At 46.9% G+C, this 19584-nt stretch overlaps 1 protein-coding gene across 3 annotated transcripts in view; it reads left to right on the plus strand.

Annotated features, from left to right (window-relative positions):
* LRRC4B (leucine rich repeat containing 4B) overlaps positions 1-19584 on the plus strand; it is a 148353-nt gene that overhangs the window by 60252 nt on the left and 68517 nt on the right. Inside the window, exon 1 of one of the 3 annotated variants that reach the window (XM_082194372.1) lies at positions 14537-14769. The exons of the other annotated variants lie outside the window; for them this stretch is intronic. The gene's annotated coding sequence lies outside the window, so the exon portion shown is untranslated. Of the gene's footprint in view, positions 1-14536; positions 14770-19584 lie in introns of those variants that run through there. 3 annotated transcript variants of the gene reach the window in all.

Below are 19584 nucleotides of genomic sequence, written 5' to 3' on the forward strand. Positions count from 1 at the left end.
TGTCAGGCCGTTCTGTGATTTTCAGCACTTGTTCTCATAAATGACAGGTGCATTCTGTGTTTGCATCTCAGGTACAAAGGAGCAGCTTCCTGAAATGCTTTTTGTTTTAGTTGGTTGGTTGTTTCTTTTTACATGAGATGCTGCGGATGGAATCTGGGGCCTCCTACATGAAAGGAGTGCTCTCTGCCAACATGACAATCCCCCCCCCACTCCGCCTTACCTCTCACATGGGGATAATTGCACTTACTGATTGTTCCAACAAGGCGTCTTTAAGGTACAGAAGAGACTTGTGGGAGGAACCGGCCGTCTTAAGCTTGTTACTTAGGAAGCACTGCTCATCGTTAACCAGACTCGCAATTTTCATTCTCTGTTTCCCAGAAGGTTCTTTTTTTCAAATTCCCTACCTCCTGGGGTTATGTGTATTATCTTGTGTGTGTGTGTTTTAAGGAAAGGAATTGTCTAACGCGCACTCGTACGGCTGGGGGAAACTTAGCAGTTGGATCTGAACGTAACCTAAAAGGTCAAAGGGCAGGGGGCAAACAATACAGCCTGATACTGAAATCACTCGGCGGTAGATAAAAGGAAAAGGGACCCCTGACCATTAGGTCCAGTCGCGGACGACTCTGGGGTTGTGGCGCTCATGTCGTTTTATTGGCTGAGGGAGCCGGTGTACAGCTTCCGGGTCATGTGGCCAGCATGACTAAGCTGCTTTCTGGAGAACTAGAGCAGCGCATGGAAATGCTGTTTACCTTCCCTCTGGAGCGGCACCTATTTATCTACTTGCACTTTGACGTGCTTTCAAACTGCTAGGTTGGCAGGAGCAGGGACCGAGCTGCCAACCTTCTGATCAGAAAGTCCTAGGCTCTCTGTAGATAGGGAGGGGCAAATCTAGTTGATTTCGGTTCCCCCATTTCTCATTTTTCCAGTCTTCAGTTCAACACATTTCCACATCTGTTTGTGAATTCTCCCCGCAAAAAAACCACAACCTCCTATTTAAAATCCTTTGGCATTTTAGGGCAAATTTCTCCCAATATACACATTTTTTTGTATGCAACTCTGGTCTAGAGCGCACATTTCTTCAAAGCAATTCCTCCTAATATAATGGTTTTGTTTTTGTTTTTTAAAAGTTCCTTTCACTAACAGTTTCTATGCACACTTTACTCTAGCACAGGCATAGGCAAACTCCAGATGTTTTGGGACTACAACTCCCATCATCCTTAGCTAGCAGGACCAGTGGTCAGGGATGATGGGAATTGTAGTCCCAAAACATCTGGAGGGCCGAGTTTGCCTAAGCCTGCTCCAGCATATGCATCTACACACACTACCATAACTTAGCTGGAGAACTGCATGCAGTCTTTGGAGAAGTGCAAAATTTGAAGGGCGGCTTGTTTTGCAGATCATTTCAGAAAGTGCAAATCTGGTAGGTTTGCCTTTAAAGGTGAACCAAATTGATATTCCCTCCCTCCTCATCCCTAATGGGATGGGCTTTGCATACAGAACATGTGCTTTGAATACTGAATGTCCCGGTTCCATTTATTTATTTATTAAATTTGTACCCCGCCACCCTTCACCTGCAGATCTCATAAAATGCATAAAAATGCAAAGTAAAAGCGCAAATACATGATAAAAAACAGGAACGAAACAAACAAAGCGATAAACCCCACAGCACTTCCAGTTAAGAGGTACCTGGCGTGCCACTTCTCTGGGCCCGTGCTAACCCAGCTTCCAGGCACGTGCTGCTTTCCAGATGTTTTAAACTACAACTCCTGACATGATCGCTCCATGCTGACGAAGGCCGTGCCAAGCCGAGGAGTTCAAATGCAGACTTCCATATGGCCCCAATTCCTGGCATCTCAATATAGTTCTCGATGTGTTACTGGATCGATTTGCATATCCTTGGAGATGGTTGTGAGGACTGCAGCGCAGGGGTGGCGGTTGGGGAACATTCTGGGTTTGTAAGCAGCTTCCAAGTTCTTTGCTTCTCACTCGGCAACCAGCGATATGCATGGCCTGAGACTTCCATGCGCAGAAGTTGAGCTGGGGAACAATTCGCTTAGGAAGGCTGTGTGGGTGGCACAGACACCACGGCTTTTAAAGGCAGCCTGGTCTTCTGTGGCACCTGTTTGCCTAACTGCATTTGTTCCCCCCCAAAATTGAGAAGCAAATGGGGCTTGGGCAGGGGGGACGTTATGTTCACTGGTGATGCTGAGCAGGGCCAGCCTGTTGGGTAACAGCAGATAATAAAAATAAAAAAATAAAATAAAGATAAAAATAAAAATAAAAATAAAAATAAAAATAAAAATAAAAAAAAAAATAAAAAAAAATAAAAAAAAAAATAAAAAAAAATAAAAAAATAAAAAAAAATAAAAAAATTAATTTTATTTATATCCCGCCCTCCTCAGCCGAAGCCGGGCTCAGGGTGGCTAACAACAATAAAATAGTGCAACATTCTAAAAACATTTCATTATAAAAATTAATGAAAATCAAATTGATGGCAACCATTAAGCTGAAGTTCTGTGAAGATTGCCAAAGGAGGGAGTCAGGCTGCGCCCTGACCAAAGGCCTGGTGGAACAGCTCTGTCTTGCAGGCCCTGCGGAAAGATGTCAAGTCCCGCAGGGCCCTGGTCTCTTGTGACAGAGCTTTCCACCAGATCGGAGCCGCAGCCGAAAAAGCCCTGGCTCTGGTTGAGGCCAGCCTAACCTCTCTGTGGCCTGGGATGAGATGTGCCCCCCTCACACTCCAAGACAAGGGGCATAGCACCTAATGGGGCCAAGTTACAGCACAAAAATCTCACAAGCCCCTCTCCTTCTTTGGAATGAAAACACAACAATAATAAAATTAAATAGCTCAGTTGCTACAGCATGAGATTTTTAATCTCAGAATCGTGGGTTGGAGCCCCACATTGGGCAAACAGATTCCTGAGTTGCAGGGATCAGTGTTTCTCCAATTGTTTTTGGACTACAAGTCCTATTGTCCCTGACCATTGGTCCTGCTGGCTAGGGATGATGGGAGTTGTAGTCCAAAAACAGCTGGAGACCCAAGTTTGGGAAACCCCGGATTAGATTATTTTTGGGGTCCCTTCCAACTCCACAGTTCTGTGATTCTGTGAAATAAAGTCAACACTTTGCTGACCTTTCATGACCTCTAAAACCAGCTGCCTGAGGTGTCCCCCTTATTCTGCCACAGTTTTTGGTACTCACTGGTCGCTCCTACGCCCTGGAATTGCCATCCTTTTTTTATTCCCTTATAGCAGAGCATCCGCGTGAAGTTGTTGTTAGCCCATTGCTTAGTGGTTCAACTAGGCCACAGCCTAGCTGGTTCAGATGAAAATAGGGACATATTCCACATCAAGTGTCCCTCTTCCACCCCCTGCTCTACGGATGCTGTGGCCAATCACAACAAGCCGGAGCCAAATTATTCTGGGGCATTGTGGGGAAATGCCTCACAGTTGTCTGATGCAAAAATTGTTGGGGATGCTGATGTCAGGGATGTGCTGATACCAGGGAAGCCTATCAGATGGCCTTTTGCTGAGCTGGTCCTGGCAAACAGATCACAAGCAGTGTGTATAATCTTTTTATTTTATTGCTTTTTATCCGCTGTTCAGTCCTAGTCTGTTTTTCTTTTCTGTATGGACCTTAATACTACCAGACATTGCCTTGAGTTGTGAAATAGGGTGAGGAGAGAACTTACTAATGAACCCATGAACGTTGAATTTTTATTTGGACTGCCTTGACAAAAATCAAGACAATTGGCGAGCCCTATTACATAGTCCTATTCTTGGATTTTGCCTGTGTCATCAACTTACAGCTTCACCACAATCATTATAGCCTCTGTGGTTAGGAAGGATTCATCACCCACGATACCTCAGGCTAGCTGTCAAGAGGCAAGAGACCTTTGTGTTTTACCCAGGATTCTTGCTCTCGAGATCACTCGATGCAGAGGTCACCCCCACACAGCCAGGGTGTGCAGAGAAAAATCATCCACACCCAATCCTTTCAGTGCAAGATCAAATCGAGGGATGGGGAATTTGTAGTCTTGCAGATATTGTTGGAAATGCTGGCTGAGGCTGATGGGAAACAGAGTTCAGTAAAATCTGGAGTTCCCAATCCATGGGAATCTACAGTATTGGAAACCATGGCGAAATGTTGGAGGGAATAATAATAATAATAATAATAATAATAATAATAATAATAATAATAATAATACAGTTGTACCTCGGAGGTTAAATGCCTTGCGACTCGAACGTTTTAGCTCCTGAACGCTGCAGACCCGGAAGTGAGTGTTCCAGTTTGCAAACATTTTTTGGAAGCCAAACACCAGACAGGGCTTCCGCAGCTCCTGATTGGCTGCAGGAGCTTCCTGAACCTCTGTTCCAGTAACAAGAAGCCGAAAGCACCAGCCTGAAGATGACGAGTGAGACCTCGTCGAAACGTCGCCCAGACACCCCGACTCTTACACGGGAAGACACCCGAAGACACCAAAACCTGCATTCCTGTACCCGTGAAAATCTACGAAAGCATATATATATATATATATATATATATATATATATATATATATATATATATATATATATATATATTTGGTCCCGTTTCATTTCCAAACAGCATCACTAAAGTTTGGTATTAGAGAGAGAACAAGTGGGGACTTGCCACGTTGCTTTTTCGGATTAGGAATCTGTGACCCTCCAGATGTTATCTTCAACATTTCATTGGCATAGACAATGAAGACTCTTGAGGCGCCTTGAAGACAAATGGATTTGTTCTGGAATGAATGTTCATAGACTACAGTCTACTTCATTAGATACATCTGCTGAAGTGGACTCTAGCCCACAAAAGCTTATGCCATAATTACTGACTTGCCATTGGTTCGCGTCCTACTCTCCAGAGCAGGAGAGGCTGTTTGAAACTGTTAACCACAGTTTCCCAGTTGAAACGAAACTGCAAGCGATATCTAGTGGAAGGCCTCTTGGTTGTTGGCTTCCGCTGTGAAGAGAGAATCAAAGGGACTGCATAAGCGATTGAAAGAGGAGCTTGGTTGGCAGAGCGTGAGGCTCTTAATCGCATGGGTCGTGGGTTTGAGCCCCATGTTGGGCAAAAGATTCTTGCATTGCAGGGAATTATACTAGATGACCCTTGTGGTTCCTTCAATTCTATGCTTCTATGCTTCCGTGAAAGGCTTGTTCAAATCCTGACTTATTAAGCCAAAAGCAAATTTGAGATGTATTTTAAAATGTTAATTTATTTCATAATGTATTTTTTTTTTAATTGCTGATTTTATTTATATTCTTAAACATTTTTTAGGTCAGCTTGTCAGATTTTATGGGCAATTTTAATGTATCTTTAATATTTTATGTAATCTTCTTATAGGTTTTGTTGATGAATAAATCCTGTTAAATTAAATAAATCAATAAGAAGAGGATACAATTATCTGGACATTCCCAGTGGCATTCTTAGCTTCATGTAATGTTTGGCAATATTTAACCACAGTCACGGAACAGGCTGACAATTCACCGGCCAATCCTCTTTGCACCCTACGGTAGCTTAGTAATTATTTTCATTTGTCCCATTGTCACAAGCCACACTTGTCTGCACAAAAGCCACATTCTGCGCACGCGAGGTGCAATTTGGCCCCACGCCCCATTTCATATCAATTAAAGATGCACTCCTTTATTATTCATATGTTTATTAATTAAATCCATGGATCATCTTTCCTCCCCCATAAGGATTTCCCAAGGTAGTTCACCGTTCAGATATAAAATACATGCAAGATTAAAACCGGCTCCGTGATGCAAGCGACAAAGGCAACAAAACACAAAAATAGCACCAGACAGCAGACGAGGTCAAAATCGTAATAATATTAGGCAGCCTTAAGACCAACCAGATGAAAACCCAACAACTGCTTTTAACCACCTTCAAATGTCCTGTGGGATGAAAGCTGCTTTTATAAAAACTGGGAGGGAGGCAACCTAATGAGTCTCCTAAGGGAAGGAGTTCCCCATAATGGGTACCAGAACAAACAAATAAAGCCCAGAGCATTGCATTTTCCCTTTCACCAGCTTCTCTTGCTCTCATTCCAGGTGTAAGAGGTTGCCTGGTCTCACATCACCTTGGGAAGAGGCCAAGTCCTCATGCTTGATTCAGACACTAACCATTAACCTGAGGGCAGCAACAAATGGCCAGGAGAATGACGTTTGTGGTTTGTAGTAGGGCCATACCTTTGCAGTGTGTTCCGGTGCTGTGAATTAACGGCGCACTGTGCATAATGCAACCCCCATCCCGCTCCTCCCTGTCTTCCCTTTGTTTAAGGGGGGGGGACAAAGGGGGAAAACCTCCCTGCTGCAGGCCTGTGTTAACAGCCCTGCCAGTGAGTGATATAAAACCTTCCTTTTCAATGTGCATTCATGATGATAGGTGCCCATGATGATATTGCGGCGGTTATACGCCATCTCTCTGTGATTACTGTTCGCACCTGCACATAGGTGCCAACTCCCTGGGACCCTGGGGGCTCAAGCACCCACAAAATTCCCCACCAAGGGGCTGGGAGCCCACAAATTTCGGTCCATGCTGCAATGGCACCCACGGCTCCAGGCACCCATGGTTGCGGGGCCCAGCTGGCACTCCTGCGCTTGCAGAAACTTTTTGAGTGGATGTAGTGCTTTGTTGCCTTTCAGTGCATGTCCTTTAAGCTCCTCCTGAAATCCTGCAAGTTTTCATACCACAAATGTTTGTTGCTGTTGTTTTGCGTTTGTTGTGCCCCGCCAGTGAGGCAGTAACGTTGGGGAAGGATCACAGGGCAATTACTAAAGCAAAATGATGTGTGGATGATCCAGGAGAAATCCACCACAAATGTACTATTACTGCATCAATGACACATTGCAAGACACCCGCCCGCCACACTGTAATCAGTCTAGGAGGACCTAAATACCCACAGGGTAGAAATTAAGTACGTGGGTGCTTTTATTTATCATAGAAATGCTTCCCGCCCCTTATCCTCTCCCCCTTCCTCATATTTTGTTTAATCCTGGCAAAGAAGGAAATTATATGGCTTGGGAACGGGAAGTGATAGACAAATTAGTGGAAGGTTTTAACCTCAGATGATTAACCTCTTTCCAGCCCTCTCCTCTTTGCTGTCCATCATCAGTTCCCAGCGGAGAGTCGCTAGCTAGACATCTTTGCATCATTATCTCCTGTGTCATTTTTCTGGGTGTTGAACATTCCTCTCCCGCCGACGCCATGAGGTCTGCTGTCGTGAAAATTGGCGAGTTTTGCTAGAGCAGGCCTCCGCCACTGGAGGACTAGCCTTCGCTATGGTCCAAAACATCTCAAGGGCACCACCTTGGCAACAGCTGGTGGCCTCGCTTCTTCCTGTGTTTGGCTCTTGTTCTGCTTATAGCTGTCAACTTTTCCCTTTTCTTGCGAGGAATCCTATTCGGGAATTTCCCTTAAAAAAAGGGAAACATTGACAGCTATGGTTCTGCTCTGTCTGCAAAGAGGTATTAACCACGTAATTCAGGCACCTGATAATGGTTTTTCTTCCCTTCACAGCAAAGTCACATGGCCCCAGAGCCATGGACTAAGTCCTTCAGCCAATCAACGTAGTTTCTCTTTAGAGCTGTTACCAGGGTAGAGATAGGTTTGGCTCCATAAAGTTTTGATGGGTTGTGAAATCCAACCTGAAAGCGAGAGGACAGCACTCATTCAGTGTTAATAAGATAGATGCACGCTGGTAAGCATTGGTTGGGCAGACTAAATCACCAGCTGTGTTTGGGGTCAACAGATCTTTAAACCATGGGTGTATATATTCACACCTTGTCAGTAACAGCATGGCAGCTCTTGCAACATGGCAGCTCCCAGACCCTGGTGTCAGCACCTGGCAGCTGTGGGCAACGAATTGCCACGGCCCCAGCCACCTGGCAGGCCCCCCTGCTGATGCAGCGGAACCCCCCCCCCAAATTTTCCTGACCCAGCTCTCTGAGCAGCACCAGGCAGCTGGCTCCAGCTACTTTTTATATTATTGTTGTTTCACACAGTGCCCCTTGCATAACGTTTCTCTGATGGGTTAACGGAGGAATCCGAGGGCTCCCTTGGGCAAAAAACAAAGACACCAACCAGGACAATTTGGAGCAAAACAGCAGCCTGTAGGCTTGGCCTTTATTGGAAACTGTCGTGACAGGACTCCCACCCACAACAAGATGAAGCAAGATGGAAGCCCAGAACAAAAGAAGATCCCAACTTTTATTAGTTACTAATCCCCCAAGCTACACCCCTAGAACTACATCATGACTACATCACTGATACATCACAAAAAAGAGGGGTTGCGGGCAGTGGCGTAGCGTGGGTTGTCAGCACCTGGGGCAAGGCAAGTAATTTGCGCCCCCTAACCCATGGATTTGCGCCCCCTAACCCTAACCTCCAGATGTTGCGCCCGGTGCGGCCGGCCCCCCCCTGCACCCTCCACACTACGCCACTGGTTGCGGGAGGGGTTTGTGGAGGTAACCTGAGTATTTTGTCACCTGGCTGGTTCCTCCTTTCCCCCTCCTCATGAGTACCGTACTTTCCAGGTGACAAAGGGGAGCTTGCAGTTTCCTGCCCCCAGAGGGAAGAGCTGATCATTGTCCTTTGTTCCAGTCCGCACTGAATCCACTCCCATATGCAAGTTCTTTGTGACCTTGATGGTCTTCTGTCTAAGACCATCAGGGTTGGCATAACAACTGGGCAGGGCTCCTGTGTACATGCTGGTATGCTCAAGGGATTATGGCCACCCTGTATCAAACCTATCCCCTTTGATAGTCCTTTCTTCATGGAGCAAAATAAAAGTGGACCGGTGTAAATCCGATGTATGGTTGATTTACTATGAATTTATAACAGAAACATCACATATGCCATGTGTGAGTGTGTGTGTCGTGTTTGTACAAACTGAATGATTTGGGGGGGGGGGGAATTCCCTGCAACAGTTGCATTGTGGAAAACTCAAAAGGTGGCTGGGATGCAGGTGCCCAGTGCGAATTTGAAGCATTGCCTCACCAGTCAGGTAAGCCTGCCGGGCCTCGCCGATGGAGGAAAACTTTGCCCGGGGGCCACTGACATTTATTTATTTATTTAGAAAACGCCCCCTCGTTGCTTTGCATTCCAAAGCATCTCAGAACCATGCGCCAAATAGGAATCGATACAGTGACATTAATAAGAAACATTTCAAAAGCCATATTAAATTAACAGTATACTGTTCATGTAATAAATACATGTGTTCATGCGCCCATCCAAAATCCCAACCTGCTCACTTTGTACAGGAGAGGCAGCTAGCCAAACCCTACCCAAATCATGCAGCTTAGGGACTCAGAAGAAATATTTCCTGTCCACCTGGGGCAACACACAACCATCTCTCTCCTCACCCCCGCCACACATATCTGAAGGAAGCAAATTATGAGGATGGGTGGGAGAAACCTTCCATGGTTTTTTTTTTGGGGGGGGGGTGATGGTGGTGGTTGCTTGGTTTCTTTTGCTTCCTTCAGATGTTATTTGCAACTGCTTAAGAGCAGACATACCAAAATGGCTTCCACCCTGCTGCCTAGGGTTGCCATATTTCAAAAGGTAATTTATTTATTTTAAGAAACCCACCAAAATTGTTGAGCTTTCTTTGGGAACAAACCCAAGTTGTTTGGGAAACCTCCCCCAAAATAGTAATTCTAAGCCTTTGGAGCTGTTTCTGCTGCTTTTTCCATTCTGTTGCCATACATCCGGGTTTTCCCTGTCATTTTGCCGCTTCCGCAAAATTCTCCCCCTGACAACACCACCCAATCTTTATTATGGTCATAGAGAAGCAAAAGGAAGGAGGGGTACAATCATTTAAAATCTAAAAAAAAAGTTCTAAAAAAACCTAAAATGAGTTAAAACAGAAAGTATATAAGTCTATAGGAATCCTAAAGAAGCTAAGTGAGTCTAGAAGAATGGCAGATGAAGATGATGGGCTATGCAGAATTAGCAAAGCTGACGGGGGAAATCTGAAACCAGAGCAGCCCAACATTCCAGAGAGATTGGAGTAAATTCATTCAATATATAGACAATTATTGTAAACATATAAAAACACTAGCAGGACTGCAATAAATCTTGCAATGTTTATTAGAAGAATTTTTTAAAAACATTTGATTAAAGTTTAAAAAATATTGGAATAAATGTAGAATTGTGATGATACAAATGTGCAGAAATACGACGTAAGCATGTGAAAACCAGATGACGAGACGGAGGGAAGTCGAGTGGTTCTGTGGAGCTAAAAGTTATGTAAAAAGGAATAAGATGTTATGTGAATGTTAAAAATGGAAAATCTCTCTATCTATCTCTATCTTTATCTATCGATCGATCGATCGATCTGTCATCATCTGTCTATATTAAAGAAGCTAAGCGAGTCTACAAGAAGGGTTAGGAACATTAGACAAGAGTGAAAGTTCGTAAAAAGTTAGTATATATAAGACTGTAGCTATCAGCCTACAGAGCACACCAATGCGAGTGCTCATTATATCTGGTTTGTGGCACTGGTCATCATCTGACGGATTTTGAGCACTGCTGTGCAGAATATGGCAACATTACATGTTGTAGCAGGGTTGGTATCTGAAAGCAGCAGGGAGGTATAGAATTGTCCTGTGTGCCTTGGGTACTTACGCAGTAATAATAATAATAATAATAATAATAATAATAATAATAATAATAATAATATTTTATTTATACCCCACCCTCCCCAGCCTAAGCCTGGCTCAGAGCGGCTAACAATGGTAAAAATAACACAGTTTACATAAAATCATAATCAATTAATTGAAATACATTCTACATTCATGGTAAGATGAGGCTATGGGACGCGGGTGGCGCTGTGGGTTAAAGCCTCAGCGCCTAGGGCTTGCCGATCGAAAGGTCGGCGGTTCGAATCCCCGCGGCGGGGTGCGCTCCCGCTGCTCGGTCCCAGCGCCTGCCAACCTAGCAGTTCGAAAGCACCCCCGGGTGCAAGTAGATAAATAGGTACCGCTTACCAGCGGGAAGGTAAACGGCGTTCCGTGTGCTGCGCTGGCTCGCCAGATGCAGCTTTGTCACGCTGGCCATGTGACCCGGAAGTGTCTCCGGACAGCGCTGGCCCCCGGCCTCTTGAGTGAGATGGGCGCACAAACCCCAGAGTCTGTCAAGACTGGCCCGTTCGGGCAGGGGTACCTTTACCTTTACCTTTAAGATGAGGCTAGTTCAAATGTCTCTCTAATAAAGACATTGGAGAAGCACATGCTCTGTTGCTTCTATTTGTCCAGAGTCACAGGGGCATTGTGACTCCATTGTGACCCTGGCACCATTTTTACACCTGAAAGTCAGGGCATATCGGGAATTTTTCTGACATACGGCAAGCCTCCTGCTACCAAAATGGCGCCACCTATCCACCAAAGGGGAGGTATCAGCAGGCTTGGTGGGGGAACCCCCAGTTTTATAGAATAGAACCACAGAATTGTAGGACAGCTTCCCAAGGGTCATCTAGTCCAACCCCCTGCAATGCAGTGGTCTCCCATCCAATTAGAAACCACACCAGACCCTGCTTAGCTTTGCAAATATGGTAGCAGTTTTCTTGATTCACCACTACGCTCCACATTACCTGCAGAGGTTAAAAACAAACCCCAGAGCATCCCAGTGAGGGACTGAGTGTGCTCAGTGGGCACAGAATGCTGACTGAGTGTTGGGAGGGATGGAAGAAAAAATTGGTGGTGAGGAGGAATGGTATTCGGGCGGGCGGGGGGGGGGGGGAGGAAGCATGGCTGGCTGGCACTCTCGGCAGGAGCATTCCAGGCTGCAATGTTTTGTAGCAAGTCCCCCTTCTGCAAATCTATTCTACAGGTGACTTGACAGCCATTCTATCTCCTCTCCTCTGATTATTGAGCTATCAGTTTCTCCACTAAATTCCGGTTTCCAGGAACCTTTGAGGTAAAGCCAGTTAAATGTGTTGGAGACCAGTGTAAGTTTGTAAAATCGATTTGCCCTGAAGTGAGAGCGAGAACCCTAAAGTGGGATCTGAACGACCCTGCATCTGTAGAAATATATTGGAGAGATAGAGCACTGGATTTTTAAATTTTCATTTCTGGGGACATTTTTTTTTTGAAGGCACATGTTTTGCTAGGTTCTAAGAGAAACGTTTCACCAAGAACAGCAAGGCTGTGTGTGTGTGTGTGTGTGTGTGTGTGTGTGTGAATGTAGTATGATTTCCAGACACTCACTGTAATTTCCCCCGTCTCCAAATGTGGATTTAAACCACCCCTTTGTCAACATAATTTGCGGTTAAAGAAACATGGGGTGACGCTCTTCCCCTGAGTGTTAACTCGTTTCATGTGACTGAGTGGATGTAATTTTTGCAAGAAGAGAACCGCACGGGGTGGCGATTATTCTGGATTAATTCATGTGGGCTAAGAGTGTGATCTTGCATGCCCAAATTAACTCAAATTATTTTGTTACCTTCGCTTAAAGATCTTACAAAGTTAGAAAAAATGCATCAAAATACGAGCCTGTTAAATACAAATTCAACAGATATCAAATATGAATTAATTTTTGGATGTTGGTTAAAGAGTGAGCTGGTATTCTTTACTTGCTTGGGTGGAGGATAAGACATTTCATGACATCAGGTGGCCAGATACATAGTCAGTACGTTGTGCATCCGACAAACTAGGCTTTTGCCTTCAGAAACTCAAGCTGCAATAGATATATCGGTTTCTTAGCTTTCGCAGCCAGAACACTTTGTTATATTTGCTAAAACAGACTAAAACAGCTGCTCTTCTGGCAGGTGACCAGAGAATGAAGGAAAAATAGGTGTGACAAATGGGGAGGAGGGGGGGTAGAAAGGATGACTGGGTAGAAGAGCAGTGAAGGAGGACGATGGTGGGGGGTGAGAGATAAACTAGGAATAAGGAGGTTGCTCAAGGGGCAATGGGCCGGACCTCTGTGGCACGCCTGTATGGAGGGGGGGGATAGGTGGGTAGGGCAGTATACCTGAAGGAGCGTCTCCACCTCCATCATTTAGCCCAGACACTGAGGTCCAGCGCCGAGGGCCTTCTGGTGGTTCCCTCACTGTGAGAAGCGAGGTTACAGGGAACCAGGCAGAGGGCCTTCTTGGTAGTGGTGCCCACCCGTGGAACGCCCTCCCATCAGATGTCAAGGAAATAAACCACTATCTGACTTTTAGGAGACATCTGAAAGCAGCTCTGTATTGGGAAGTTGGAATGTTTGATATTTTATTGTGCTTTTAATATCCTTTTGGGAGCTGCCCAAAGTGGCTGGGGAAACCCATCCAGATGGGCAGGGTAATAATAATAATAATAATAATAATAATAATAATAATAATAATAATAATAATATTACAGTGGTACCTCGGGTTAAGAACTTATTTCGTTCTGGAGGTCCATTCTTAATCCGAAACTGAGGTACCACTTTAGCTAATGGGGCCTCCTGCTACCGTCGCGCCGCCACCGCGCAATTTCTGTTCTCATCCTGAAGCAAAGTTCTTAACCCGAGGTACTATTTTTGGGTTAGCGGAGTCTGTAACCTGAAGCTTCTGTAACCTGAAGTATCTGTAACCTGAAGGTACCACTGTATTTGAAGTGAATGTGGACATCATTACTGGCAGGGCAGGTGAAGTTCAGAGGCATACAAAGGATCCTTTGTGCTCTTAGCCAGAACAGCAGGTGGGCGGGCTCCTGGTCACTAGAGACAGAGTGGAGAGGCGAGATTTTTGTGCCCCACCCTGGGCTTGCACCCTTGCCAGGGGCCAATTTATTTTTTATTTTTTATTTATTTTATTTTATTTTTAAATTTGCCAGGGGCCAATTTATCCAAGTCCTAGGTACGCCCCTGATTGAGGTGCATCCCTGTGGAAAGGGCAGGTTTTTGATTGGCAGGCAGAATGGGAGGTGCACAGAGCAATGTACATATGTGCATAGAAGAGTCGTAAAATATGAAGGCCCAGAAGTTACCTGGGTGGTTTTAAGGCATATATACCATGCTGCGGGAAGCTGGAGGAGAGGGTCCATGGGCCCTAGCTCAGTCCCTCTGCCAAGTAAGCACTGGGCAATTCTGAAACCTGCATCCAGAATATTATCGCACATGCAAATTGCTTTCTGCAGGGTTTTTCCCGTCTGGGATATTCGTGGGGTTGGGGAGAGAGGGAGATAAGGATGCCCATTTTCGGAAGGAATTCGGGGTGGGGGGTGGCGGTTGTAGGGCTTGCAGATTTTTTTACGGATGGAGGGGGTGGGCGAGGAGAAAACAACTGGAGAAGGGGCAGGAAGGAAGGAATAGAGGTGGCGAGTGGGGGGGGGGGAGAGGGATGAAAAGCTGAAGCGAGCCATACAAGGGGGAGAGGAAGGAGGGAAGGCGGAAGGAGAATTGGAGGAGAGAAAGGGAGGCGGCGGAAAGGCTTGGGGGAAGGAGAAGGATAGAGAAGCCCACCCTCCCTTCATCCCCATCTCCCCTCCCCTGGCCGCGCTGCCGCTGGGAGGATGCGCCGTGCTTCCGCCTCTGCCCCCCTCCCTCCCTTCTTCCTTCCCTCCCCGCCTCCATCCATCCATCCGCGGCAGCTCCTGCATGCCGAGTCCCTTCCCCTTTCTCTCGGCTCCGCTCGTCGAGGGGGCGAAGGCGGATTCCTCCCCCCGCCCGCCTCCCCCTTTGCACTGCCGCGGCGAAAGAGACGGAGCGGGGGGTGGTGGCGGTGGAGAGCGCGCGACAGCCGTGGCGAAGGAGGAAAGGCGAAGGGAGGAGATGGTGAGCGGTTGCCATGGGGATGCGGCGCGGGTGGAAGAGGCGGGGGGGGGGAGGAGAGAGAAGAGAGAGTTGGGTACCAGGGATGCAGGAATGGATGGACCAGGGATGGAGAGGATGCAGCAGAACCAGCGAGGCTCGCTTCTCGGCTCACCTCCTTCTTCGCCCCTTGCCTCCTCCATCGCCATCCAAGCATTGCACACACACACACACGCCACGGTTTGGAGTATATTACTTGCTTCTTCCTCATGCATCCTTTCCCCAGCGTACCCCCTTGAACCCCCAACCCTACACTGGTGGATATCTGCAGCTCCCCCTCCCCTCCAACCCTCTCACGTCCCACCTTATTATGCCCTCTCCTCAGTCGGCCAAGCCCCTCTTCCCTCCACACACATCGGGCCTACTTGCCTCTCAGTCCCCTCTGCCTCCTTCACCCTGCTTCCTCCAAATCCTTAAGGGGGTGGGTCCTAGACCCTGTGGTCCTCCTCCGCCTTCTGCCCTCTTTTGCATCTAACCAGCCCACTCCTCGGAAACATTTCCATTAGTGAAATTCAGTGGTTCAGTTGGGTTGCTATTCTGGTCCTGGCAGAATGGAGACCTATGGGCTTCGAAAGGAATCCTGCCTCTCCCTGCCGGCCCCCCTCTCATTTTCCCATCCCACTGACTTGTGACACAGGATGGAGTGGAAGGCATTGTGAATATGGCTTGGCTTGCTTACTAGAGTGATATATTGCATGCATCGAAATGATCCGATGGCGTGGCAAACTGAGCACTAAGAAAATGTAGTGTGGCATGAGTTACCTTGATGAGATGTACAGCCCAGTGGCACAATGGGCCAGTGTATCTTGCTGTTAACCAGAAGTTTGGTGGTTCGAGCCCACCCGGGGATTCCTGCATTGCGGGGGATTGGACTAGATGCCTCTTGAGGTCCCTTCCAACTCTGCAATTCCATGATTCTGTGTCTCCTGCTCCCCATCCTCTGCAGTGCAAATCCTTTCTGTTTGTCCGTAGTGGTCTGGTTTTGACTGGTGAATGGATGGGTCTGTTGCCTGGTGGGTGGACGTTGCTCTAAGTGGCCTTTGGGCCTCTCCTGACTCTATGGGGAGCCAGTGGTGTAGTGGCTATAGCACTGGCCTAGTGCCTGGGAGTCCAGAGTTCGAATCCCTACTTGGCCATGAAACTTGCTGTGTGAAAATAGAGTGGGGAACTGTGTACGCCACCTTGAGCTCCTTCAGAGGAAAGATAGGCTACAAATTGTTGTTATTATTCCTGCACTGCAGGGGGTTGGACTAGATGACCCCTGGGGTGCTTTCTGACTCTACAATTTTATGATTAGTAGCAACAGTAACAAAGGATATGAGGGACCACCCCAGTTTCCCTGTCCATCTCCCCAGACCATCTTTGCAGCACACCTCCCAGTTCTCCCTCTTTCCCAGTCTCTGATCTCAGCCTTGTAAATAAGCACTCGCCTGGTCTCTGTAGGGGACAAGGACTTGCATGCAGGCAAGTGAGCAAGCAGGCAGGTGGAGGAGGGGCAGATTGCTGTGTCCCACCTAGGCCTGGAAGCCAAAAGCCGGCTTCAAGAGAAGAGAATCTGCACCCACCATAGAAACACATCAGGCTGCTGTGATAAGGATGGCGCTCTCTGCCCTTCTTCTGCCAGCCTGCAGCAGATTGGTGACTACAGGGCAAGTAACTTTTACAAAGCTATTCGCCCGGATAGCTCAGCTGGTTAGAGCGTTGTGCTGATAACGCCAAGGCTGCAGGTTCGATCCCTGTATGGGACATCTGCCTAGTCCTGCATTTCAGGGGGTTGGATTAGATGGTTCTCAGAGTCTCTTCCAACTCTGATTCTATGATACTCTCAGCTTATTCTGCCTTTGGGGCCCTTTGCCATGCCTTCAGTTTTTGACGTCTCTTGTATACACACACTGTGCTGGGCCTGGGGGTAACCCGTGAAACACGGTCCAGGACCGGTCCAGAATCTGAAGGTTCCGCTAGGAGTCAGTCCGACAGGGCCAAGACAGGACACGAGGCAGGAAACCAGGCAAGGACAGGTACAGGATCTCAGGCAGGATCTAGCATACACCATTGTTGCTCCTGCAACCTGGGGCGGGGTCCGACAGCCTTTTATCTTTGTTGGGGTAGCGGCCGGTCCTGATCCCCTGGCGACTCACCTCCCTGTTTCGCCCGAAGGCAAGCACTCTTCCTGCGAGTACTCAGGTCTCTCCTTCTCTCAGACTTTAGTCTCTGCAGCTCGGGAGATGTCGGTGGGTTACTAGACCCAGGGGCCGCCTCAGCCTCCCCTGACCCAACCGGTAGTGGAGCAGCTGTAAGTGATGGCCCAACTGAAGGCAACGAGGTAATCCCTGCATCTGGAGGCAGGGCAGGCTCAGGCCCCTGACTCGGCCCAGCTGGTGCTTGTTGCAGGGGAACCTGTGCAGACTGGGGCTCTTCAGAATCAGGCCCCAGACTTGGTTCAGATGCCGCCTGAGGCAAAGGATCTGGTGTGGAATGAGACTCCTCTGGTTCCGAGTCCCAGGCCATCACACACACACACACACCTTCAACATTGGGTCCCATATCTGTCTTCGAAGTGTAGTTCAGTGGAGAAGTTCCTGGGCTCAGACTCCAGCTACAAAAGGTCAGGGAGCAGGTCTGGGGAACAGTTCAGCTGGAGAGTTCTGCTGCCAGCCAGAGTGGACATCACTGGCTTCAGGTGGACAAATAGTTGGAACTTCCTATGTTGAAAAGAGCTGGAGGAAACTCCTCTCTGGTCACCCTTGGATGGAGGTATCAGTGGTGAAGGAATGGAACTCAGGTTACAACACCCAGTCCTTGATAAAAGCGACAAGGGGTGTATTCGGGCATGAACGCCAGGCCAGAGTAACTCCGGAGCTGGAGCAGAACTGGTTTATTTATCACACATATTTCCTGCGCACAGTGGTGGAACAAGAGGTTGCCCGGTCGTATCCTATCTGGACTGTGACCTGCTTTACCATAGCAATGTGTGAGCATGATGCGCTCTGTCCTAGGTCCCATTCCCTGGGATTGTCCTCCTCAACAACCATTTGAATTTGCAGCTGTGACCGTAGTTCACAGGCAAGGGATGAAGTTTGTAAAATAAGTCAGAATGTGGAAAAAAGAGCATAGTGATAAGTGCCCTCGGCCCTACCTCTCATAATAATACTAGAATTTGGGGTCATATAATTATAGGAATATGCAGATGTCCCAAACGGGGATCAAAGCTGCTCCATGCTCTAACCAACTGAGCCATCCAGGGGTCATCCAACACAATTGATTGGCAGGAGATGCAGAGAGCAGACAAAGGAAACACTTCTTCACACAACTCGTAATTGATTTATAGAATTGGTTGCCAGAAGATGTAGCGATAGACGCTAGCTTGGATGGATTTTAAATACAATTAGGCAAGTTATTGGGAGGGTCAGGCTACTAGTCACGTTGGCTGTTTGAAATATGTAGGTCAATAGATGGGGAACCTGTGGCCCCTGCAGTTGTTGTTGAGCTCCAGCTCCCATCAGCCGCAGCCAGCATGACCAATGGTCAAAGCTCCCAAAGTATGAACAACATATTAAAACAAGAATAGGCGATAAAATGCAACAGTAAACAAAACGATGAATGTCAGCAGCCCAGGATGGCTAACAGAAAGATTCCACAAGCTAGAAGATTAGATGTACTTTCCAACCCTCCATCCCCCACACTTAGGGGCTGGGAAATTGAACAATGAAATTTTTTTTTTTAAAAAAAAGCTTACATAACTTGGAAGAGTTAAGGGTGCTTTCACCACCCACTCATTCTAATTATTCAGGGGTTCTGGGGGAGCAAGTAATCCATGTAAATCATTTCCCCCCCTGAAAAAATAGGAATACTTAAAATGTTTTAATTGTGGATGCTTTTAATGACTTGATGGAATTGTTTTATTGTGTGTTTTAATTATGTATGGATTTTATAATTGATTTCAAACTTTTGAACTGCTTAGAAGCTCTTTCAGCATGTTAGCAGTATATAGAAAAGTATATAGCGGCTGCAAAATAAGGGGACTCCCAGCACCTTACTCCACGCTTTCCGGGAAAGTAGAGTACTGCAAGAGCTCGTCTTGAAAGAATGGAGCCCATGTCCTTACCCAAAAGGATGGTAAATCTGTTTCCCTGCAGATGGCGTTGGGCTATGGCTCTCATCATCTCTCCCCATTGGACCTGCCGGCTGGGGTTGATGGATGCTGCGTTCCGTCAACATCTGTAGGGCCACAAGTTCCTTATCAATGTAACAGGATGATCCAAAGAGGTCTTCAAGGACCATCCATCCTGATGCCCTCAGGGGTGAAAAGGGAAAGTCGCTTCTCAGGTACCCAGTTGCTACACAGTGCTAGAAACTCAGGTATATAAGCCAGGTGTCAAATGGCTCCTTAAACCAAGGCTACAGCTGCCAAAATGGAATGTCTAGTTGCCATTTTGGGGCAAGACGGCTCTAAAGTCTTGTTTTTCAAATGATGGACTGACTGTGACTGGATTGTCAGTTAAAGATCTGGCTAGTTTAGACGACAACCTTGAACTAGGTTAAGAACTTTGAGAAGTTAAAGAAGAAACGTCACTTGACCCAGGGACAGTCCACATATATATTGGCCTATTCCTATCTCTTTTTCTTAATGGTGACACGGACCATTCATAAGGTAGGGCTATTCTTCACAACTGTGAGCCGGGCAGTGGGGTGGGGTAAGTGAAGACAAGCAACAAGAATTAGCTGTAACGTTGTTCACTGCTCCTGCTCAGGCTGCACAGAAAAAGCATTTTGGTTCTT

The sequence above is a fragment of the Podarcis vaucheri genome (assembly GCF_965113315.1).
Source record: "Podarcis vaucheri genome assembly, chromosome: 13".
Lineage (NCBI taxonomy): Eukaryota > Metazoa > Chordata > Lepidosauria > Squamata > Lacertidae > Podarcis > Podarcis vaucheri.